Source organism: Macaca nemestrina, chromosome 9 (assembly GCF_043159975.1).
Source record: "Macaca nemestrina isolate mMacNem1 chromosome 9, mMacNem.hap1, whole genome shotgun sequence".
In the NCBI taxonomy this organism is placed as follows: domain Eukaryota; kingdom Metazoa; phylum Chordata; class Mammalia; order Primates; family Cercopithecidae; genus Macaca; species Macaca nemestrina.
Window position 1 is genome coordinate 17,900,081 of NC_092133.1, and position 25,375 is coordinate 17,925,455.

Sequence of the window (25,375 nt, forward strand, 5' to 3'; positions counted from 1 at the left end):
TCTTGACAGTTTCTTTTCCTTCTTGTATAAGAGATGATTTATTTTTCCTAGTGAAACAAAAAGGTAGAAGAAGGAAAATTAAGATTGCTAAGCTATACCTCAACATAATCACCCTTAAGTGTTTCTCAGTGGGTCCACACAGGTGGCTCACTCTTCTTTCATGTCCTTCTATCATATATGGATGCATCTGGCTTTATTATATTGTAAATAACTTTCAGGTAAAAGGCTGTGTCTCTTTTTCCTTTTTTGCCTGAGCCCTAGTGCCATATTTTATATTTAGTGCTTAATAAATATTGGTTAAATAAATTATGGTCTTTCAGGTGCTAGAAGTCCTCAGAGAATTTAGTCTCATGAAACTCATGCTGGGAATGTAAACCATGTTTATCATGACCTCAAAAATAATTTCATGATTTTTTAATGAAAAATTTTAAAATAGTGGTAGTACAGGATAATCATATTGATCCTCAATTCAAAGAGTCAAGGAAAACCTATGTTCTTGGTTATTCAAATCAGACCAGGAGTTGGAGCTTAAATTCTTGGTTTTAATGAGGATGTTTTTATATCTCTATGTTTCACTGGCTCTAGGGCCAAAATTGTGTAAGTAAACATGCAGACGGAGGCCTAGGGATTCTAAAGGTGTGGGGATTCTGAAGGGTCTAAAAGCTCTTTATTTCCAATCTAGCCTGAGAGTTGGGTTTAGGGAATCAATTTTCTTGCAAATTATCCAGCAACGCAGTAGGAAAAGGAACAGTTAGGTTAAAAAGTAGAATTTCTATTTGATGAAATAGAAAAATAAGGTTTGGTAAATACCTATTCTAACCCACATGTAGCTCCAGACATGATTCTGTTCCAATTGTTGCTAAAAGATTTCAGAGGCATAGTATGGATCAGAGTTACCAGTTTTCTTTCTTCGATTCCTCACAGTGATGAGGGCATATGATACAGATGAAAGAGACAGGCATTACGTCAAGCAACACCTTAACATCTTGTAAGGTGGTTCTACTAAAAAATAGGAAAGTAGTTAAAGTGCCTAGTAGAGGACAGAAACTTAACAGGTAAGGCTGTTTTCTTCCTTCGTGTGTGTGTGTGTGTGTGTGTGTGTGTGTGTCTATAAGTGGGTCTAAACAGGTTGCTTACTCTTCTTCATGTCCTTCTGTAATATATGTATGTGTCTATCCCTGATGATAAGACACTGGCTAATGACAATATATGGCCTTACTTGTTAGGTATATATACATTACTAATGATGTTAAATCTATAGAAATTCTTATGAGTGCCCCAGTATCTGGCACAGAGTAACTTCTCCCTAAGTATTTGTTGAATTAATGAACTAATGAATGAATGACTTATACAATATCTGATTCTTAAGCCAATGGAATGTTTCACTGGATTTCTCATTGTTTAGCAACATTCACGTGGAGTAACAGCTAAAAGAACTTAGTGAAACAATGTGGGCAGACTTTCCTTGCAGAACAAAGTGGCCGGCTGTGAGAAACTGTGGTTGGCAGATCACATTGTGTGACCACAGACTCAAAGAATCTGACCAATTTGGCAGGTAGAGCTAGATGTGCAGCGATTAACATCCGCACTTGCTGAATTTCAGTGATAAGATTGACGTTTCTTATGTTCTACTGTCACATTAGAGAAGGTTTTTTTTTTTTTTTTTTTTTTTTTTGCTTGAAATTGTCTTGGTTAGTCCTAAGACTGTAATTCACTGAATCTGTTTCTGGACAGTGTTTGCAGAGAACATAATCAGGCCCCAAATGCATGCTTAAAGTTCATAAACTAAAGGTTTATGAAATCAGACTGGTTTCCTGCTTATTCTCCTCTTACTTGGCAATTTGAGGCTATAAGGTGATTTTTTCAAACAGTATAAGGCAGGAAATCACTGAGAAGATAAAATACATAGTACCTATTCAGGGTTCTACTATTTTCTTATTTTCCAGCCTTTCTAAACAGACGCAGATCTAGAGGCTTCTCCCACTACTGCCACTTATTCTTTGCACACATTTCTACTCCTGGATACATATACTTTTGTTACATCTTTCCTGATAAAAGACGAAAGAGGAAAGATAGATTAAAAAAGGAAAAACCAAAGCCTGTGTTCTGAAGTCAACCTCCACTTGAAGATAGTCCACTAACACTGACCTAAAGATGGTAGAGTATTTTGCAGCTAGGTTAGTGTTTTTGGATATCTGTTAAGCTTTGCATAATTTGTGATTTAAGAAAAGTACTGAAAAAAAAAAACACAATGGAAACTTACGAATGTAGCATATTCTATATTAGAATACACACACACACACACACACACACACACACACCCCAGCATCTGGATCTGTGGTGGTAAAACTCAATAGCAACTTCATTTTAGGTACTTTAATTCAAGTATTAATACATGAACAGAAGAGGTCTATTACTCTCAAATAATAAAACCTGACTTTTCTACAATGTAGAGCTCTCACAATACGGGAGGAGATCCTTAGCCCCAAGCCTTAGCTTGTGAGTCTCTATTATATTCAGTTAAAAGTGAGAATAAGTTAACCCTGAAATAAGTATAGAAATAAACTATGCATTTCATATTACCATCACCTGGGACTAATTTTGTGGTGTTTGTTTATTTGTTTAATAGCCACTGTCTATTCATATCAGAAATCTGTAGGTGGGTTATCTTGGAAATGTGCTCCTCAGATTTTCTTCTAACTTGATCGGGTATGTTAACTGAAACTAAGATATGTAATATTCTTTGCCATTTGAAAACGTTCATTTCACATAATTATGGAATTTAGGTAGCATAGTAATTCTGTGGTGTAGACATTACAATCATCTTTTTAATGGATTAAGCCACTGGGGCCCAGAGAAACTTGGTAACTTGCCACAGATTTTCTACCAAGTAGGTACAAGAGCTGGAACTCAAACTCAGGTCCCATGACTAATTTTTTGTGTTTTCTGACCAAGCTGGACAGTAAGATGGGCTGCATAAAATGAAAGTGCTTTGTCAATGGCCAAACCAGTGCTGCTTCTTCCTCTCGGTCTTTCTGCCTTACCCTCTCAACTGAAGCCCTTCCTGAGACATGAACGTTAAGAAGAAACTCTTAGGAAGAAAACATTTCGTCTGCCTTGTCCAGTAAGCAATTGCTCATTTTAATACTTGGATCTCTGTGGGACTGGTAACTTACTATCACATGTGTCTCTATAACTGAAATTCTTCTTGTACTTCAAAAATTTATTTTCAAAATTTAAACTTTCGCTTTCAAAAGTTGAACTCTATCATTTGATTATAATGAGTGTATAAAAGTATCATTGTTAAAGGAACCACTGGAATATTCTGATCTTCAGCCAAGAATGAGTCTTGAAAATTCTCTTTGGAAATTGTTTTTTACTTAAAAACATTTTGTGGGACAAGTAACTTGCCATTGCCGACCATATCAAGATCATGATACTTTCTTCAATACGGTTATTATCATGACTCAAGGTTAAAAGTATGAACTGATTCATTAATTTTACTTTCATATGTGCTCCTTAAATTGAAATACAGGAATATTTAGAAGGCTGAACATTAGGTCATTCACTTACTTAATCTTACATTTATGTGATGTCAGGGAGTGAGCTGGGTGTTGACCTAATTTACTCATTTTTTAAACAAGACATAATTTTAATTTTCTTTCCACAAAACAAAACACAATGGTAGATTCTTAACACCAACATAATGAGATTCACTGTCATTATGTCAACAAAGGAAAATGAAAAAAGATAACTTATAAGGTTCTTCTTTTCAGAGTGTACTTGGTTGTCAAATAATATCTTTTTGTAGGTACAAGATGATCTATGAATGTCCGAATAAACTTCATTAAAGGAGAAATGAAAAATACTACTTTAAAATGTCTGCTATAGTTAGCTTTTCTATAAATAGACCAACCACATTTTTCATCAATACCCATTACTGTTTATCTTTTAAGGATTTACAAAAACTACATATTATTATTCAGGCATCTATTCTATTATTTAATACCATTTTATAATTGCCACTAACTTGATATTTTAATGGTGATGAACTTTGTTGTGGAAATTTAAAAATTAATTTAGAGAAGGTTATTTAAATGTTAGTGATAATCTAATGCCAAAAGAATGTTTCATAAGGATACCAAGTACAACCAGCAGTTATCTTATTGCAATAGCATAAAATCAGTTTTTGATATTCTGCCAGTGATATAATCCGGCAACTATTAGTGAAAAACAACAGCACGGTATTTTCACCATCTCAGCTTCAGTTTTCTAAACTTATGGACATGCTTTTTTAGTTTGATAAATATAGAAATTATGTGAAATAGACCCCTCTTTTGGGTATTAATCTCTAAGAAACAATGAAACAAAAATGCAACATTATAGTTGAACAGACTATACATAATAACTTACATCCCTGCAGGGATGTCAGGGACCTCTCTCATATTTTCAAGTGAGATGATCCCAGGCAGGGTGGGCAAAAGAACCCCACAGAGGCACTTCAAAATGACATTCTAACAGTGTGAAAGAATGGTTTGCTGTCACGGCAATTTGGCTAGGGCGTTCTCCATTTAAAGAGGAAGAGAAGACATCCACATTCACCCTCTAGCATACTTTCTTCTATTCACAGTTTAAACTTAATAATTAATATTGATATTAATTCTATTAATTCTAGGGATGGTGAAGCAAAAGTAGGGAAAGGCACTTACTCTAGACTTGAAATATAAGAAAAGCTTCTTAGAGGAATACAATCTTACTGAGATCTGAAGGATGAGCAATAATTAGTTAAGTGTGGTTGAGAACTAGGGGAAAGGCCGGGCACGGTGGTTCACGCCCATAATCCCAGCACTTTGAGAGGCCAAGGTGGGTGGATCACCTGAGGTCAGGAGTTTGAGACCAGCCTGGTTAGCATGGTGAAACCCCGTTTATACTAAAAATACAAAAAAATTAGCTGGGTGTGGTGGTGTGCACCTGTAATCCCAGTTACTTGGGAGACTGAGGCAGGAGAATCGCTTGAACTCAGGAGGCAGAGATTACAGTGAGCCGAGATCATGCCATCGCACTCCAGCTTGGGTAACAAGAGGGAAACTCCGTCTGCTTAAGCAGGCAGAGAATAGCTTGTGAAAATATCAGTGGGGTATAAAAAGTTGGCCCTGTGAAGGTATTAGAATAAGCTTATGAAGGCTACATATAGAGTAGAAGAAAAGAAGTGTGAAATATGTATGAGACTATAGAGGTAGCAACAAGATCCAAATGAGAACCTTGTAAACAAATAATAATGTAATAGATTTTATCCCAACTATACTGATAGTTACACTAAATGCAAATGGTCTCAACAGATGAATTAAAAGGTAGAGATTGTCATTTTGGATACAAAAGTAAAAGCCAATTATAGTTGTCCATATGAAACCCATTTTAAATAAAAATATGTAACATAGATTAAAAATAAAAAGGTAAAAGAGAAATTTCATGCAAACACAAAAGAAAGCTGGAGTGATGGATGTGCAACATTATGAATGTATTTAATACCACTGAACTGTATACTAAAATAGAATTAAGATAGTAAATTTTAAGTCATGTGTATTTTATCATAAAAATAATACTTTTAAAAATAAGTATATATACCAAGTTGTTAACAGTGATTACTTTTGGTTAGTGAGCTTATGGCTGATTTTATCTTCCTATTTTTGATTATCAGTATTTTCAAATTTCACATATTTTTATAATTAAATGTTTGTTACCTGTATAATAAAAAAGAAATCTAAAAATTTTTAATTAAAGAAACAAAGCTACAGTGGCTATTTTAAAGGCACAAAGAGACAACTTCAGATCCAGGAATAGTACCAGAAAATATATAACATTATATAATGATAATGAAGTCAATTCATCAAGAAGACCTATCAGCTTCTAGCTAACAGTAGACAGCTAAATGTGTATGTGCTTAAAGATAACAGAGCTTCAAAACACATGAAGCAAAAACGGATAGAATATAAAGTCTTAAATATAATTGTAAGACTACAATTATAGCTGGAGATTTTTAACACTTCTCTCTGAAGAAGAATCAGTAAGAATGTAGAACTAAGTATGTGGAACACATAATGGCATTATCAATGAAACTAATCTGACAATTCTAGAACTCCATACAAGAGCAGACACCTTCGATTCAAATCTACATGAATTTTTCACCAAACAGTCTATACTCTCAGCCATAAAACAAACCTTAACAAATTAAAGAAGATAAAAACCATACAATAGTATTCGCTGACCATAATAGAAATGAACTAAAAATGAATTTAAAAATCTGGAAAATTGTGAAACATTTAGAAACAACACACTTGTAAATAATGCACAGATCAAAGAAATAGTCACAAGGAAAATTGAAAAAAGTTTTGAATTGAATAAAAATGAAAATATAACAAGTCAAAATTTATGCAATGCAGCTAAAGGGTGCTTGAAGGGAAATTTATAGCTTCAAATGCTTATGTTAAGAAAGAAAAAATGTCTCTAATCAATGTTCCAAGCTTCCCTCCCAGGACACTAACAAATAGTAAATTAAACCTAAACAGAGAAAAGGAAATAATAAAGATACAAATATCGATAACATGCAAAATAGAAAAACAAAGGAAAAAAAATCCATAAAGCCCAAAAGCTATTTTTCAGACAATATCAATAAATATGGTAAATCTCTAGCCAGACAGACCAAGAAAAAGAAACAACATATATCAAGAATGAAAGAGAAGACATCACTATAGTTCCTATAGACATTTAAAAAATAATAAGGGAATATTTAAAAGATAAGAGACTGCCAATAAATTTGACAACTTAGATAAAACAACAAATTCCTGGAAAATCTAAAACTACCAAAACTCATTCAAGAACTATATAACTTGAACAGCCATATATCTACTAAAGAAATAGAATTTATTAAAGAATATTATATATAGTCACATATATAAACACTTGTGTTTTTACTTCCAAGAATTAACAAGTATTCTTTTTTATGTTAAAGGTGCCTTAAATCAAGCTTATTACTATAATTGCCACTTTATTATCTTACAAACACTGTCAAAATCACCCTCGCCGAAGGTTAATATGTCAAATAAAAGCCATCAAGTTCTTTTATGGAAAAATAAAAGAATATGTTGTTAAAACTGTTCCACAGAAAACCCCAAGGACTAGGCAGCTTCAGTGGGCAATTTCTACCAAATACATTTGAGGATGATATAATACCAATTCTATGCAAACTCTCCAGAAAATAGATGAGGAGGAAATATGTCCCCAGTCATTTCATGAAACCAGCATTCTTCTGATATTAAAGTTGCAAAAGAAATGGCAAGTAATAAAAATTACTGACTAGTATACTTTATGAACATCTCAGTAAAAATCCTTTTACAAATTGGCAAATTGAATCTAGCCATGAACAAAAAAGATATGTCATGACAAGTGAGGTTCACCCTAAAAAGGCAATGTCATTGGAAAAACCAATCAATTAAATTTACCATAACAACAAACGATACGAAGTAAAAACCGTAAGATTTTCTCAAAAATAAGAAAAATAATGTTAAAAGTCAATATTCATTCCTGGAAAAAATTTGCAGCAAACTAAGAATAGAAAATTTCCTAAACTCTGATAAAGACCATCTTACAAAACCTAAAGTTAACATCATACTTAATGGTAAAAGACTGAATGTTTCCCCCCAATGTATGAAATAAGATAAGGGCATTTGTTTGAATCGTTGCAACTCCACAGTGTACTAGACGTCCTAGTCAGTGCAACAAGGCAAGTAAAAGAAATAATAGGCATACAGATGGAAAAGGAAGAACTAAAATTCTGTTTATTTGAAGATGACAATGTTGTTTCATAGGAAACTCTAAGGAATCTACAAAAAAGCTATTAAAATTAATAACTTGAGTGTTGCAGTGTCACAAGATAAAAAGATAAATACACAAAAATTAATTGCATTTCAGTATTGAGTAGTAACAAACAATTGGAAATTGAGATGAAAAAAGCTACCATTTATAGTGGTATCAAAAATTTAAATAGGTACAAATTTATTAAAGTAGTTCACTAAAAATCCATTACTGACAGAAGTTAAAGAAAATCTAAATAAAAGAAGTAACATTATTTAACTTGTAGATTAGAAGAGACACAAGACTGCAGATATCAATTCCCCCATATTGATCCATACATTCAACCCAATCTCAATCATAATCTGATTTTTTTTATAAATTGAAAAGTTGATTCTAAAATTTGTATGGAAATGCAGAGGATCTAGAATAGCCAAAACAAATTTGGAAAAGAAGTACAAATTGGAGGCTTCACACTACTTTAAGACCGAATATAAAGTTACAATAACTAAGACACTGTGGGAGTGGTGTTAGGATAAACCTATAAATTGATGAAACAGAATGAAGTCAACAAATAGAATCATACATATATAGTTGATTGATTTGCAACAAAGTGGTTAAGGTAACCTAATGGGGGCAAAATAAATGCTGGAACAATGAGGAATTCTTATGAAAAAAACCTTCAGCCCTTATCACATACAACATTAAGAAAAACAAACAGACAAAACACGTGTCAAAATACAATACAGATCTAAACGTAAAAATAAAAGTAATAAAACTCCTGGAAGGAAGCATAAGAAAATCCTTGGTACCTTGAGTTAGGCAAAAAATTATTCAAATTGACATCAAAGCATGATTCATAAAAGGAGAAAAAGTCAATAAACTGAACATCATTAAAATTAACAGACACATTGCCAAAGTTGTATCAGTGGTCAATAAGCAAATGAAAAGATGCTCAACCTCGGAAGTCATGAGGGAAACGGAAAAACAAACCACGGTAAGGTACCCAGTAGAATGGCTAACATTAAGAATGCTGACTAGTTCAAGAGTTAAAGGTGTGTGGAGCAGCTGGACATTTTGCACATTGCTAGTGGGAACGCGTAGTGGTGCCGCCCCTGTGAGAACAGTTTGGCAGTTTCTCATAAAGTTATACGTATACCTAGCCATACAATCTAGCAGTACTATTCCTGGACTTTTACCCAAGAGAAATGAAAACATGTGCCTACAAAAAGACCTATAAACACATGTTCATAGCAGCTTTTATTCATAATAGCTCCAAACTAGAAACAAGCCAAAAGTCCATAAACTGATGAATGAATGATGAAATATTCATAATCAGGATATTTTTGTTTACTTATAATAAAAAGAAATCTACTTTCTTACAATAAAAAAATTTCTTCCTAGCACTGGTTTAAGTATTCTACACTGAAAAAGACATCATTTGGAAAAAGTCATTTATGTCATTTCCAACATGAAAACATAAATTTGCAACATCATTTTAATAATGTCTTTCTCACTGTAGTCCACTTAAACCAGTACTACAAAGGGGGAAAAAACAGATAAATTTGTTACCAAATATATTTTAATCATTTTATTAACATTTGTTTCAATCACTTATTGTTACTTTATGAAAAATAATAGCTGAATAATACACACAGCAAAGATAAATTATATAAGGTGGAATGATAAAAAGTAGTACTCTTCCAACTGTCTTCTCTCCAACTTCACATACACACAAAAAGAACAAACCTCTGAAAACTAGGGAGCCTGTAATTGTAAGGGAAACCTTTAATTAACTTGGGAAATTAAAAACGACTTTTATAAGGCAGTCCTAGTAACAAGACATGCTCAGATGAGCACATAAACACATAATAAAGAACAAGAAGCTATTTCAGGTATGTCATCGACTAGGTGGCATTTACATGGAGTTCAAAGGAAGCTAGAACTAAAATTTGTTAATGCTATTAACTAGATAAACAATAGAGTCAAAGTAGTGGGCCTTAATTCTATCTTGCATTATGTCGTTATTTAAGTGGCAATACATATTGATTGTAGAATGAACATAAGCATGACAATGAAGAGGCAACCACATTCTGAAAAGCCTGCCACCCTTTCAATGTGGTTGAGGTGCAGATCTAAATGTGAGTAATTTCTGTGTTTCTTTTTATATCCTGGTCAATTACTAATATTCTTCCAAATATTTTCTCAATAATTTCTGAAATCTCAGCAAGAGAAATCCTTTTACTCATGTGGTAAAATTATCAGACACTTGGAATTTGGTACCCATAATATTCACTTAAAAGTATATTGAGTAGGCCAGGTGCAATGGCTCACACCTGTAATCCCAGCACTTTGGGGGCTGAGGCGGACGGACTGCTTGAGGCCAGGAGTTCGAGAACAGCCTGGCTAACATGATGAAGCCCCGTCTCTGCTACAATTACAAAAATTAGTCAGGTGTGGTGACACACACTTGTAATCCCAGCTACTCAGGAGGCTGAGGTATGAGAATCACTTGAACCCAGGAGGCAGAGTTTGCAGTGAGCTGAGATCATGCCACTACACCACTGCACTCCAACCTGGGCAACAGAGCGAGACTCCATCTCAAAGAAAAAAAATAAAAGTACCTGAGTACAACTACATGTGTCCATTGGAGTTTATGGTAACTCACTTAAAAAGGGCTCAGAAAAATGAAGCAAAATTTGCGAATATTTTAAAAACTTAAATTTGTCATCTTAAGATTTGACTCCAGAGGTTGTAGAAGGGAATAGCTAAAGTAAGGTGATTTTTCTTAAATTTTAATACTGAGGGAAAAATAGACGCTAATTGCCATCAACGCCTATGTAGTACTTTCTATATACCAGGTACTGTGCATATTAACTCATTTAATCCTCATACCAACCCCATAAGTGTTATTATAATTTGCATTTTAAACATAAAGAGGTATAGCACGTTAGGTAAATTGTTCAGTCTCATGCTAGTAATGGAAGAGCCAGATTTTAAACTCAGGCAGTCTGTTTCTAGAATCTACCTTCTTAACCATTAAACAACACTGATCTGACAAAGTTCATATTCTAAACAATTAATTAATGTCTGTATATTATATAAAAGTTGATCATTTTTAGATAGCCCTGTTTCTTTGTCAAACTTACCTTAAGAATTGAGAAGCTTTATAGAATTAAAAAAAGGAAACCTGTGCAGTTTAATTTATTCTGATGAATTTTAGTGACTTGCAACTGTAGCATATATTTATTCTTGCTGGCCACCCCCTCTTTCATTTTATTAATTTCCTACAGGAAATTGCAAGTTAATAGAAAAAGCAGCACTGGAACTGCCTCACATCCTATAGTTATTAATTAAAGCAAAGTCTGGTTCAGTAACTTTGGATACTAAAAATATAGAGTTAAACAAAGCTGACTGCCTCTTGAAATGAAATTTCAACTTCAATAGTCTGTCTAAAAAATTTATGCATTAAAATTCACATCTTCCCTTAAAGAAATTCTCCACAAAATATTTAGTGAATACAGCAACTCAATATCTGACCGTTCCTCACTAAGACTTCAGAAGTAAAAGGAATCCAAGAAACACAGAAATACATTACTGAAGTTTAAATAAGTTCTTTTAAAGGCAGTTAGGCACATTATTCCACTATATTCCCATCTACAGGTTATTACCCACAATCAATAAAGCAAGGAACTGTATAAACTATCTTATTAATTTTATATAATGGTTAGTAAACTTTAAAATACTGTACTATAAAACTTTTAAATGTTTCTGATGGCTTTAGATCACACTAGATAATTTATCGTTTTATGTGGCATAAAGTGTTAGGTAAGTGGATACCATGCTGGGGAAAATGCACGTAATTTCTGAATGCAAAAATCTATTCCATTGTAGAGTTTTCTGACATGATTTGAGGTTATTATTGGGATGATTTTTAGAATCTAGTTCCATAAAAGTCCCTAAGTGACAAACATGCCAGATACGACTTTTAGTCACACAGGCTGTCTACTTGTGCTTGTATTATCTTCCCCACAGCCCCCAACCCTAACCCTGGTTTCTTCTACAGCTGAAGAAACAGGACCCTGACAAGTTTAAGGTGCTTTTTGGTTCTGTGATATTACATAGAACTAAAGCTCCCTGATGCCCTCTCACTGAACTCTTAGCATAACAGAGTCAAGTAGGTGATGCTGCCATGGAGTGAAACAGATGGAAATAGTAGTAAATGTTTGATTTAATACAAGTAAGATATGAGTGGTAGGAAGTTCCAATTTATGTAACCATTGTTGTATGGGTTTATGAAAACTTACCTTACATAATTCTAAATGGTGACAGACAGAGAATGGACCTGCACAAGTGGGTCACTCCAAGATGTAAAGAAATGAAAAAGTGATGGCATTGTTTTAAAAAATGTATCATCTTGAAATCAACACAATTTGCTTTCACAAGTGAGTGAATCATCCAAGAATAACCTCAGAATGGCGTCTTTGGGGACAGGCAAAACTTTCCAGTGTCAAGGGAACAGATGGACTAATATGATTACAGATAAGGCCACATTGGATTCTTGGGCTAAATAACCAAGGGGCTTCTTCTTCTATGATTAGGAGGTAGATGGGGAATGTTTGGGTATAGAATTGTACCCCTTGAAAAATAACTCCTAGAATTTTACATATTTACCTAAGACGCATGCTGTGCTGAACTCGATCTTCACCCACTCAACACACAAATGTAACACATACACACAGTTTGCAAATTACTCTTTAGACTTAACCAAAATGTTGTTAGACTAACCTACAAAACTATAGACTAAACTATAATTTAGACTAATCTTCTTAAAAAGAAATTAAGATATATTCCCAAGAAGTTATAAAGAATAAATTATTTACATATGAAATAATAGTTCCAAGTTGACTCCCCTGTAATCTTAATATGTTTCCCACTTGGGAGAGGTATAGATGAGAGGAAACCTACCTCCACTACATGATGTTACAACCCACTCAAAGTCTTGGTTTTTATTAAGGATCCTTGAGCCTTTGTTGTTTGTGGTACACATGTGTCTCCGTCAGTTCAGGCTATCATAACAATTTACCATAAACTGGGTGGCTTAAACAACAAACATCTATTTTTCACAGTTTTAGAGGCTGAGAAGACCAAGATCAAAGCACCAGTAGGTTCGGTGTCTTGCAAGGGCACTTGTCCTACTTTGCACATGGCTGTCTTCTCATTGTTTCTTCACGTGGCAAAGAGCAAAGAGCAGGAGCAAGGTCTCTGTCTCTATTAGTAAGGGCACTAATGCCATTTATGAGGTCCCCTACCTCATGACCTAACCACCTCCCAAAGGCCCTGATTCCTAATGCTATCACATTGAGGGTTAGGATTTCAACACATACACTGTAAAGGGACACAAACATTCAGGCCATGGTAGCATGAATTCAGGTATTTTGTGTGTCCTGGGGAGAGGTTAATCAAATAGATAATCAAAAAAGCAAGTTTAAAAGGCAATGCATCAAAGTAGTTAAGAGCCCCAATTGGGGAGTAGTATACAAACTTGCATCTAAGTCCTGGATATTTTTCACTTGCTACATGTTTTGGACCTTCTATTTAACTTCTCTAAATGTAGTTTTGTTCCTTTCTGAAGTACCGATAACAGTTACTGTAAAAATTAAAGAAGGTAATTATGCAACATTCTCGTATGTACCTGGAACATAGTAAAAACTAATTAAATGTCAGTGGTATGAGTCAAAATCATTTACAATGCATAACAATTACTAATTATTAAACAGATGTACCCTAGTCCATAGATATCTCGTCATCTTTATGTGTATTGGTCAGGCCATGATCCCAAGTACCAAGGAGATGTTAAGGAGTGCAGAAAAACACAAGACATAAAAATGGAATAAGTTAATATGTTCATAACAAAGTATACCCATTCTGACTTTGCAGTTAAAAGAGTATTTATATGTTAGTAACCATGGTTAAAATTTCCATAAAAGAAAAAAAACATGCAAAAATGGCCTATAGTGAGAATTTCACTAAGATTCAATCTGTAGTAAAGAATGTACCTAATCAAAAAGATATATAAAATGCCCATTTGCTTAAAATGTAAAACAAAACAAAAAAAAAAAGAGAGAAAAAACCCAAACTACTAAAACAAAAATTATGCAAGAATAAACTTCCCTCCATATCTCTAGCGGAAACTATACATCGGGAGAAACTAAAAATAGAATGTGATTCTACTTGTTCTCATTAACAGTTTACATAGTGATGTTTACCTGCAAGGTCACATAAAATCATAAATGTAGTCTATATAAAATGCAGTCCTTATTCATATTTCAGAAATGGCTTAATTTACCTTTTACTTTCATGGCTGTTGTAAATTTGTGTTAATGCAATATATTATATCCTTCAGGAAAAAAAATGCACCATTTAAAAATATTAACATATAAATTTTATTGAATGAGGATTTGAACCAAAATAATCTTGCCAAATTAATTTAGGTAAGTATACTAGGTAAATAAATCAGCACCCTTTTACTTCTAGAAAGCATTCCAAGCAATTTCAAGTCATTAAAAATACTTTCAGCTGCAGCATTTTGCCTTTTAGTGTGGTCTTAGTGGTTACATGACAGCATTTTTTAGTATTGGCTGTATAGCTTTTATTATGTCCTGATAACAGCAGCATTTTAGAAAACTACAAAGAAAATGAAAATCAGGTGTAATTTTGGAACAAGTCTTCTAAAATTGTTAAATCAAAAATGACATAAATGTTGTAAGCTCTTGAAAATTCTAATTTCATATATTCTTTTTGCCTGTCAATGGGAGATGAACTCTTCCTAAAAGGACATATAAAACAGGTAACAAATTGCAAAGGAGTAAGGAGCCCCTGGATAGTATTCTGGAAAAGTTTTACTAATTTATCTAATTTGCTGATTTATAGATTAGCCTTATAGGCTTCTGACTTAATTTCTCTTACGTTAATAAACGTCTCATATAGATGAATGTCATTTTGTTTCATATCTATTTAGATTAAAAGCCAAGTCCCACAAGGCAAGAGATAGTCAATTATTTTCATTTTATACTGTTATTATGAAATATTGTCATTTTTAAAATGTACTTCTGGAGAACGAGATTTGTTCACCAACATATTTTAAAGTGAATTTTAGGTGTCTAAATGCCAGAGAGAAAATAATGTAATCTCAAAACAGAACTTCAAATGAATTGTATTTATAATGATTTTGTAATTTTTTTCACTAAGTTTTCCCTGACAAAAATGATCAATTCTTTTTTTCCACTTCTGTGCTTACTATTATAAGCTTCTGAGAGTTAGCATCCCTTCTTTTCAAAGAAAAGTATGATGGACATATGGATTCTATATGATAAAGCAGAGAAAATTCCTCCCTGGGCAGAATCAGACCTTTAGTTTACTTTCATAAGTTTGAGAGGAAATGGCTTCAATCACTTGCCTGCTGAATGGTAGCTTTCCCAAAATATCAACAAAATCAGCTTTTTATAGCCTACCATATGACAAAGCTGAGTCCATTGTTTACCACCATAGGGGAGACAGCTTCCTTGACATGGCCTTAGTACTCTCTGGGAAGAGGAAGGCAAAGTGGGGATATTTGAGAGAATTTGGGTTTGGGGGTGTGTGTGTGGTGGTGGGGGTGGAAGGCAGACATTCTGTTTTTTTTTTTTTTTATTTTTTTAGGCAGGTTTTTCCATACGGGAGCATTTGATTGTGTGTCACTAATGTTGACACTAATGTCTTAACGTTGGTTAAGACATTACATAATAATTTAAGATTGGAAGACACACAAGATGAAGGTTTCACAATGAATTTTGGAGCATAAACATTCATCTGATGCTAACTGTGAAAGTTGAATTATTTAATATTCCTTTAAATGAATTTTCAAAAAGTTTCTGAAAGGGACAAGAAAATCATTTGCACTTTTTATCTTCCTAGGCAAGAGTTTCTCCGAATAGTAAAATCATGTTGATGAAGACAGTAGAACAGTAAAGTCATGTTAACAAAGACAGCTAAAAAGTAAAGTCATGTTAATGTTGACACTAAGTTGTGTGAGTGTAGATCATTTTGGTTTGTAACCAATATAGTCCTAAACAATATTCCCCATCCACAATTTAAATACTTACAGAGTTTAGAAAATGAACAATAGTTAACCACATAATTTGCATTTCAAAGATAATAATACCCCAATATTTTTATTGCAAATAAAGGGCAGAATGGTTTGTTGGTTTATTAAATATAGTTGGAAGCAAAATAATTTGCTGAAATTTGAGAACTTTGTATACTACTAGTTTGATTTTTCTCTTCCTCTCACTGATCTTTATTCTCTTTCTCTCCTCATTTGTTTCCTCTGTGGCAAGGTACCCTATTCCACCTTAAGGTTTTTCAAGTGGCCATAAAGATTGTAGTTCCTAGTGGACTCATATTTCCTCAAGGTCAAAACAAGCAATCATTTAAAGTCAGATGAGACAGGGGGTTAACTAGCATACCATTACCAGAGGTCTGAGTCACTAATGAATGGAAAATACAGGGTGTTAAAGCAAGAGAGGAAGGGTTATCCTCACCAAAGAAAAGGAACAGACTAGGATTACAGATGGGCAAGCCTGTGTTTAGGTGCAGATAATGACTAGGAAGACAAAAACTTTTCCATTTAGGTCAATGACTGGAAGATGGGGATGTGAACCTGTTTCTGAAGACAGGTTTGAGAAGAAGACCTCTATTTTCCTTAGAGAATAACAAGTTAACAGTCTTCACCTGCTCTGACTGCTATAACACAATGTCATAGACTGGGGTGGCTTAAACAACAGATATTTATTTCTCGCAGTTCTGGAGGCTGGGAAGTCCTAGGTCAGGGAACCTGTGTGGCTAGGGTCTGGTGATGACTCTCTTCCTGGCTTGCAGATGGCTGCCTTCTTGCTGTGTCCTCACATGGCAGAAAGAGAGAGAGAAAATTCACCCTCATGACCTCATCTAAACCTAATTACCTTCCCGAAGCCCCACTTCTTAATACCATCACATTGGGGATTAGAGCTTCAAGCTATGCATTTTGTGGGGACACAAAAACTCAGTCCATTAATGGTCATGGTAAGAGCCTCTGGTGCTGGAGATAAGCAGGGCAGGTGTAGAGATAAAGGACAGGCTAGAAGCAGCTCTTTCCTGGGGGGGAGTCAGACCTCTGGGGTTGAAAAAAACAGATGGTAACATACTTCATTTACTTCTCTTTCAAACATATATTTCTCCCCTTCTCTTTCTGTTTCTTTCCCTAATCATCTTCTCAACTGTCTCTTTCCTTCCTTTCTTTGATCATTAAATTGAAGTAGAGTGGAAATATGACAAGCACGGCATTAAAGTCAGACAGGCTTGAATGTAATTCTTAGGTCTGTCACTTGTAACTTAGCTGTACAAGAGACAGCTCTTGGGCAAGAGACATTTCTTCTCTTGGTATCAGATTTTTTTTTTTTTTTTTTGAGACGGAGTTTTGCTCTTGTTGCCCAGGCTGGAGTGCAATGGAGCCATCTTGGCTCACCGCAACTTCTGCCTCCTGGGGTTCAAGCGATTCTCCTGCCTCAGCCCCTGAGTAGCTGGGATTACAGGCATGTACCACCATGCCCAGCTAATTTTGTATTTTTAGTAGAGATGGGGTTTCTCCGTGTTGGTCAGGCTGGTCTGGAACTCCCGACCTCAGGTGATCCACCTGTCTCGGCCTCCCAAAGTGTTGGGATTACAGGTGTGAGCCACCGTGCCTGGCCCAGATTCTTTGCTAAAAGAAGAAAAGTATCAGTACCTATTACCTTACAGGTTACTGTGAGCATTAAAGATAAAGCCTCTAAAGTGGCTGGCAGAGTATCTGTATTGTAAGATTTTAGAAAATGATATAACAAAATTCTGCCATAATGCAATAAGTAGTGCCCCAGAAATTCAGCTGTGTAAAATGTAGGGTTGTGTTATTATGAGATTAGCTAAATGGTAAAGGTCAGCCTGTGCAACTGGCCGTCTGAAGTTCTGAGTCTATTTGATGCAAATTTCACCTACCCTGGGCTGAAGTTCGGCGCCACCTAGTGGTGGCTGCTCTAACATAAAAATTGATGGGGAGAATTCTGGGGCCTGGCTGGGACTTCTGGGAGAGCAACTGTGATTCCAGGAATCTCTTCGTTAACTGGTGAATGTTTTGTTGGCCTGATCCAGAGAGAATGGGCTGGGAGAATACGGGGGACCAACCCCCACCTCTCTGCTTCCTGAAATAGGATTGTCTGATTTTTCCCTGTCTAGCACCACCATGAGGGAGAGGCCTTCATGTTCCCTTCTCCTTCCTGAGAAAAGGAATCTGGTAGAGGACAGAAAGCTGCTGGTCAATCATTCTGTGTTTGAATTCAAGCTATTCTAATTTGCATCATTGCCAGGTGTGTTACTGTAGAATTTACTACTATTACAATTAATATGAGTTGCATTCATAACATTAAATTCAACAAGCATGTATTAAGTCCATATTGTGTGCAAAGCAAAGAGACAGGTATTGACAGGATCTCTGACTTAAAGAAAGCTTGTTACTGGTGGTTCATGCCTATAATCCCAGCACTTTGGACGGCTGAGGCGGGCGGATCACAACGTCAGGAGTTCAAGACCAGCCTGGCCAACACAGCGAAATCCCATCTCTGCTAAAAATAAAAAAATTAGCCAGGCACGGTGGCATGCGCCTGTCGTCCCAGCTACTCGGGAGGCTGAGACAGGAGAATCGCTTGAGCTCGGGAGGCGGAGGTTGTGGTGAGCTGAGATCATGCCACTGCACTCTGGCCTGGGCAACAGAGCGAGGCTCCAACTCAAGAAAAAAAAAAAAAAGCGTATTACCTGGTGGGCAAAGAGGTATTTAAGTAAAACTAAAACCAGGTAAGTAGTTTATTCTAATTGGAGAGATCAAGAAACATTTCAAGGAGAAGACTCAATAGTTCTGCAACTGAACAAATATCCTCCAGGATGAGCAAAGGCATGGAGGTGTAGATGACCAGTTGGTGGTCCGTATCAGGACAAAACCAGTTTGGTCAGCATATGGGGCAGATCATTTTATGGCATTTCTGAACATAACATAGGGTCCTAATACTTCTGCATTTTGGTATGGTACAAGAAAGCCACACAACGGGTCTTCTGAGTGAGAACACACAGTCAGCTACGTTTGAGACTTGAGCTCCAGCAGTGATGAGGGCAACAGGCAGCGGTATGGGGAGCAGACAGCTTTGAGGCAGGAAGTTAGAAGCCTCCTGTAACAGGTGACAGATAGCAGGAATCTCACCTAGGCTAACTAAATTTGGAAAAGAGAAGATGGAACAAATTCCAGAAACAAGATTAGTGACATGGGGAAAGGTAGGTGGGGGGGGGTGGGGGTGGGGGTGGAGTAAAAAAAAAGTCTCTGAGGAAATTGGACTGTCTCACTGAAGTATTTGCAGCATTGACTGAGAAGAATTTGCATTTGTTCCTCCCTCTGCTTGCAACATGCTGGCCCAGAGAGCCCTCTGGTTGGCTACTGCACTTCTCCCAGATCTTTGCTTGAATGTCATCTTATTAGTGAAGACTTTCCTAACCTACTTTAAATTGGAGCTCATTTCTATCCACTACACTGAGTACTCTAAACCCCACTTTCTTGCTTTGTTTCTTGATTGTCACAGGATTTATCACTGCCTAACAGATACTACAGGCACGTGCACACATACAATTTTTTTTTTTTTTTTTTACCTGAGTCTTCTGCTGACATGTACATTCCATGATGCAGGGACTTTTTGTTTGTTTTGTTCATTCTGATATCCCCAGTGTCAGTCCAAAAACTGGCAGAAGAAGCCTTGCACTTGATGGGCTGCATAGGCCTGCACCCCCGCCCCTCCCCTTCTGCCCCAGGTGAGCCTCCAGGTGCCTATAAAAGTTGATATCTGCTTGGTGAGTATCCCAGTGCCTGAGTGTAAAATTGAATTACAAATTAAAAAACACTATTCAGGCTGAGAGAGAGACCACGGAAAAAAGGAAAAGGTGTTATATTTTAGGACTTTTAAAGGCCTATTTTTCCTACTTTTTGAACAAGAGGCCCTGCATTTTCATTTTGTACTGAGCCCCACAAATTTTGTTGTTGGCCTTAGTTGTCTAGTAATTACATTTTGAATAAATGAACAAACTTACCAGAAAAGACACAAATAAAAGCTTATTCCTGCCATTAACAGGAACTAAAAGTCCAGGTCCCTATATTTTAGAATAAAGCCTTTATGTTTGTTATTCCTATGTAATGCTTCAGTCCAAATATCATTTAATTCTCTTTTCATTTATTATATTTCTTGAATTACCTATAAAGTTGAAACTAAATAGAAACTAATTCACTTGCCTGTATTATGAAAATGGAAGAAACAAGGCATAATTCTGGTCAATGATTTTTGATATTAATTAAGAATAAAAACTCTACATTTAATGAACATTGCTCTTTTTAAGTTTATGATTTCAAAATAAATCAATAGATTTCATTTATATTATTAGCAAATTGTATATAGAAGGGTTAGCCCCCATGAAAAAGCTTCATTTTGTTATACTTTTTTCAGAAAGATCCTCTTTGGAGGACAACTGGCCAAACTGCTTACGATTTACTTTCCTTTCTATAATAATGCTCAAAGAGTTTGACTGAGATCACTGATAAGAGCCAAAGACTGGAATTGCTTAAGTTCTCAGCTTTCCACTTGAATGAGGTTAATTTAACAAGCGTTTATCGCATTGCTACCTACCTCTATGTATCAGATATTTTGTTAAGAGCTGAGAATAAAAAGATGGAAAAAATGTGGTTCCTTCTGCCATGAAGTTCAGTCTAGTGGGTGAGAAAGACATATTAAGTTAAAATATTGTGTGAGCTTTTCCCCTTCTTCTTCCCTTTTGCTTACCTGTTTCAACAATTTAGTCCTAAAGCCATTAGGGGCAGCAGAGCAAGGTAGGTGTCCATATTAGGGGGGAAGGGGAAACCATGGTGTGCCAGAACAGGGCATCAGAGCGCCAATGGAGTGAGGAGGTGCTCGTGAAGGAGGGCAGATGTGGCATCAGAACATGAGTGGGGTGAAAAAGGCATCCACATGTGGTAGTTGCCTGGTTTAAAGCTGTCCCAAGCAGGGTGATGATGGCATCTCCACAGAGAGGCAGCCTGGCATGAAGTATCTGAGAGCCAGCAGAGTGCAGCATGTTGTGGCCCATGTGGGGATCCAAAGCCTGAGTGAGGTGAGACATGTGTGCATTCAGGGGGACATCTCTGCACAGGGATTTGGAGTTCAGGTGCCCAGGTAGAGTGAGGAGGGAATCTAGATGTGGGAGTGATCTGGCACTCAACACAAGGGCATTAGCAGGATAAGGAGGAATCTGTGTGGGGCAGAAGCCAGCCCAGCATGGGTGCTGGAGATTGAATGGGGGATGATATGGTTGGCTCTGTGTCCCCACCCAAATCTCATGTTGAATTATGATCCCGAGTTTTAAAGGTGGGGCCTGGTGGAAGGTGATTGGATCATGGGGGTGGTTTCCAGTGGTTTAGCACTTTGCATCGTCCCTCTAGTGCTGTCTCATGATAGAGTTTGCAAGAGACCTGGTTGTTTCAAAGTATTTAGCACCTCCTCCTTTGCTGTCTCTCTCCCTCTCCTGCCGGTCACGTAAAGATGTGCTTGCTTCCCCTTAGCCTTCCACCATGATTGTAAGTTTCCTGAGGCCTCCCCAGAAGCAGAAGTCTGGATAGCACACAGAACCATGAGCCAATTAAACTTCTTTTCTTTATAAATTACACAGTCCCAGGATGTCTTTATAGCAGTGTAAGAATGGACTAATACATGGGAGACTGGAATCTGTACTGGGGAGGGGAGGAAAGCTGAGACCAGGAGACTGGTCACATCAAAGGAGGCTTTATTTTTGACTCCATACATTAAGGATAATGGAAACCAGGTTCATCACCTAGTTAGGTAAAGGAGTTATAAATATGGGAACAGATAAATGAACCTTGGATTCTGGATCAGAATTTTAGCCATTTATATATACTCATGGTGTTCAGTATATAGACAGAGAAATAAATATACATATAAATGTATATATACATATGTTTTCCAGCTCTGTCTACAGAGAGGCCTGGGAGCAGCAATACCTCAATAGCAATGAGCATACCTAATGTCAGATTGTGGCTTCTAAATACTATTTTCCACTAAAAGAAACCAGGACTTTCTGGAGAAATCACTGAGGCATAGAAGTACAAGATGAAAGTGGAATATCTTGTGCCAGAAAGTAAAGAGGGCAGATGAGGGCAGATGTGAGATGTGGCCTCAAAGAATATAGAGACTTTTCAAAAGGACCCAGAAGCCATCTTAAACGGGCCTCTCAGATCTGGGACAATTTGAGCATCAAAATAATGATAGTAACATTATTTTTCAGTGAATAAAATAGGAAGGTGTCATATAAATAAGGAAATATTAAATTGAAAGTTTGATAAGGAATGGGAGGTTTACATAGTTTAATAGTACTTCCCATAAAGTACTTATTAATTGTACAAAGGAAAATAATAATTTTATATTGAAGAAAACACTACCTTATGCAATGATTAAAGCAAACATCATCAGCAATGCACAAGATGAAACTGTGCACATCCCAACAGGATGCAATGAAAAGAATATAGAATCACTTTTGCTGAAGTGCATGTCACCACTAAAGATTACATTACCTGGATATAATCATGAGGAAACACTGAACAAATCCAAATTGAAGGACATTCTAAAATCCATTATAAAATAATTATTCAAAATTATCAAGCCCATGAAAGTCAAGGAAAGACCAAGAAACTGTTCTATACTGAGGAAACTAAATGCAGTGCATGATTCTAAACTGGATTCTTTTGCTATAATTTTGCTGTAAATGGAAAAATTGCTGTAACTTGAATGGAGTCTGAGGACTAGGTGTAGTCACACATTATTGTTAATTTCTCCATTTTGATGGCTACATTTTGGTTACGCAGAAAAATGTTTTTTTAGGACATGCCCATTAAAGTATTAGGAGATAAAAGTGTGTCAAGTGGCAAATTACTCTGAAATGGTGTGAGGAAAAATATTATTTATATATACTTGTAAATACTTTTTTGTAAATTTGTGATTGTTTAAAAACAAGCATGCATATTGTGTCACAAAGCCTGAGTTTTCTTGTGCATGCAAAGGACAGCAAATGTTAATCCCAAATCCAAACAGTCCGACTTCTTTAGGATTGTCTCATAAACTGTTTGATGCACACTTGCCTACTTGTTCAACACTGACTGAGAGCCAATAACTTTATGATCAATATCATTATGACATTGTTGTCTTCCATCAATAAAGCTTTGTTTTGCTAAGTAGCTTTACTGAGATTTAATTCACATACCATAAAAATCAACGTGTTTAGAGTGGATGCACATAGTTCATTGATTTTTAGTACAGTCACAGAATTGTGCAACCATTATTGTCATCTAATTATAGAACATTTTCATCACTCACCACAAAGAAAAATCCCACACTCATTGGGATTATCAATCAGTTATTCCTCATTTGCACCCTTATTCATTGTATTTTTAAAACTTAATTCAGTTTCTACTGGTCCAAGGTGTGATGGTACATAAATATAGTTGGTAGTCAATAAATATTTGATGAATGAATCAATTGCCAACTAACTGGTATTACAGCTATTCGACTGGCATCTTTATGGTTCTTTCTCATCTGCTACTTTCCATGTTTTTATTAAAACCAAAGTGGTCCTCAAGCATCTTATTACTAAATTAAATGAAGCTTTCAGCTTCTTCAAAGTTATTTTATAAAATGCATGGTATTAATATTAACTTTATTGTGGTTTAATAGAATATAGATGATGCGCTCCTATTATATCAATGTATTTTGGAAAGTGTTGAGGTCACTTTAACACAGATAATAATCATCAGCATATCTAAACTTACAGCCTTTGCCACATGGGCAACCTACCATCATTTTCTATGATGAGAGACTACATAAAATTCTTCACAGGCTGGATAAATTTATTACATGATTGAGTTGAAGTCGAATATATAAAAGAAGATATTTCTTCAAATATAACCTTATGACCAAAAATCAGTAGGGGCACAGATAATGACTAACCATACAATTATTTTTTAAAAAACTGTATTTTATTTTCATTGAAGTCTTGCAACAAGACTTTCTTTTCATAATCAGTTCAGTGCAGAACCCTTAAAAATGGTGAAATTATTATTTTGTGGTAGTGATGAAAAAGCGTTTGAGCCTCTTCTTTAAAGTATCTCCTTAAAGTTTTACTACTTATATGGAAATAATCATTTGTATATTTGTATTCTTCCAGATACTACTTATTCTAAATACCTGGCAATAACATGTCTCTCAAAGAACTGGATCAGTTTGACACTGAAGCTAGGTACCCTCTAGAAAGAATGATTTTTTTTTTCAAACTGAAAATAGATATTTCAATTATATTTTTAGAAGTAGAATTTTGTGTATATTTTTGTCTATTTAAACTTAGCCTTATTGAGCAGAGGATATAGTAGATTTAGCTATCAGTTAAAAACCTGTTTGAAGAAAGAAATGAAAAATGCTGAAGCTAATAAGTGAAAAAACTACAGAAAAAGTTATATTTTTTCATATAACATTTTGAATATCCTTTATCAAAAGAGCTTCTAGACTATGTATGGATAATTCATTGCTCCACAACTTTTGTTTCTGGTAAAATGCAGTCAGTGTAGAGAAAAGGCAGAACACTGATAAAATGCTACAAAAGACATTAATTTAGATATATACTGCTACACTTAACTGCATACTGCTTTAGATAAGTAAAATGGCAATATTCTCAACAGAAGATTTAGATGCTACACCTAATATATGTTGATAGTTTAGTGACTGTCCAATCTAAGAATTCATTTCAGGGGCCAGTGACACAGTGATTACAGCTATTGTAGAACTCAGATTATAGCTGAATGATACATCTAGTTCTAACAACATAAAAAGAAAATGAGTACAGTTCTTTGGACTCTGTAGCATACAAAAGAAAGGTGGACATTGTTCCACTGAAAATTCTGTAGAAGAGAATAATAGCTAACTTCAACTAGATGAGGATGAAGGATACTTGCAAATAGGCAGCAGTCCCAATGATGATAAAGTTTCATTTGCATAACCTCTGATTACTCATTTTGATTGTATATGAAATGATTGAGCACATTATCAAAACAAAATGAGATCATCTGTGAAGCAGTATGCTTGCTGAAGTCTTTGGAATAAATCTAAATGGAAATTGTACATGGGATAATTCTAAGCAAAGCAAAGTCACTCTGAGGATTGTACCAGAGAACAAAAAGTTTGGCTGACCGGATAAGCATGAGGCTTTCTGTTACCAGAATAGGTAACAAATAGCAGAAACTCTATAACCATTTAAATTTGTTTCAGGAATGAAAGAAATTATCTGCTATTTTTAGTAAAATTCGATTACCTTGGTCAGTTGATTTTGACTT

General features: G+C 35.5%; 1 protein-coding gene and 1 long non-coding RNA gene across 7 annotated transcripts in view; one reads left to right on the plus strand and one right to left on the minus strand.

Moving 5' to 3' along the window:
* The window catches only part of LOC105467216 (attractin like 1), an 882,222-nt gene that overhangs the window by 153,073 nt on the left and 703,774 nt on the right, over nucleotides 1-25,375 (minus strand). The window lies entirely within an intron of this gene.
* LOC139356180 (uncharacterized) overlaps nucleotides 18,130-25,375 on the plus strand; it is a 131,149-nt gene continuing 123,903 nt past the window's right edge. Inside the window, exon 1 of the long non-coding RNA XR_011607622.1 lies at nucleotides 18,130-18,266. This is a non-coding gene — a long non-coding RNA (uncharacterized lncRNA). The remainder of the gene's footprint in view (nucleotides 18,267-25,375) is intronic.